The following is a 1,421-nucleotide window of genomic DNA, read 5'->3' as shown; positions in this document are numbered from 1 at the left end:
AGTCTTTAGGGGCTCAGAACAAAAATGAGCATGCGAGAGCACAAACTATTTGTAACTATTTCTTCACTGTCTTTAAAAAATTGCTTACTAGGCTTCTGAGCATGCAGATTTTCTAATTATTTTAAAGGGAACTCATTTGCTCTTGTGGGACTTCTTTATCCTTCTATCATATCCTGAATGATTTTCAAATATTCTAATCTTTAATTCCTTCTTTTGATACAGAAATCTGTCCATCCTTCCCATAATGTGCTAGTGTTGGTTATACTGTAAGAATTGCCTGCCTATCAAGACATTTGAGAGAGAGAGGATTTTCTCCCCATAATCAATTAACTTCCATCTGATGAAAAGCATGGGAGTTGAGATTTTTAAATAGAACAGAAGATTTAACTTCAAAATTTCCATTAAAGATTTCAGCCAGGAAGTTTGCTGATTTATGCATTACATACTGCATTATTCTCTCTTTTTTAAAGTTATTTTTCGTATGTTAAGTTCCAAAGCAGAATATCTACAAAGATAGCAATAAACCTGTACCTTTGAATGTTAGGTTCAGGTCAGCAAATAACCACAATTAGATGGAAATACTAATTTAGGTTTGATTATTGGTGAGGCTCAAGCATCAGTAGTAATCTTACAAAAAAGAAGAAAAAAAATCACCTGCAGTGTGAAGCCAATTGCAAAAAGCCCTGGAAAATTAAGCAAGCCAGAATATTAGCATGAGCTTGGCTTTGCCTGCATGATGCTGACCTGCGGAAGCCTTTAGTTTGCCAGTAGAAATTGTGGCTGCACCAAAATTGGTGGTTGTGTTGCCCAAGAGACCACAACAAGTTATTATTCTGGTAGACTGGTATATTAGATGAGGAGACACAGTGAATCTTAGAACACGAAACTTTGCTACAAGAGCGATGCATTTGCTTTTTTCTTTCTTCACTGGTTTTCAGCTCTGCAGAGCTTTGAATAACTGGGGGAAGGGGAGAGCTCCAAAATAGGAAAGAGGGTCCAATACTTGTGGTGTTGAGTATGTGAAAGAGCAAAGACTGAGAATCCTGAACTTTTGCTAATATATGTGTTGGCAAGTGTCCCCTAAACTTGAGCTGTCTTGGCTACTCGTACTTTTTCAAACATGATTTAAACAAAACACCTTTATGGGCTAAGCTTTGCCATTTGAGCCCTGATTCCAACTTTAAACAGGTGAATAGTACACAATTTCATTGGTTTTCTTTTTTGAATGAGTGTTGTAAAATAGTGCCTGCTACATTTACTAGAACACTGGAAACCTGATCTGCCCTGTACTCTGTCAGAGCTGCGTCCTGCCAATGTTTGCATGGAGAAGTCCATTCATTTCAATGGGACTTTGAAGAGACTCCTAGTGTTAAATTGCTATTCACAAACAATGAAAAATAATGTAAAGCTAGCAGCACCCG

Source organism: Crocodylus porosus, unplaced genomic scaffold (assembly GCF_001723895.1).
Source record: "Crocodylus porosus isolate Cpor-Errol unplaced genomic scaffold, CroPor_comp1, whole genome shotgun sequence".
Classification (NCBI taxonomy): Eukaryota; Metazoa; Chordata; order Crocodylia; family Crocodylidae; genus Crocodylus; species Crocodylus porosus.
This window is presented reverse-complemented; position numbering follows the sequence as displayed.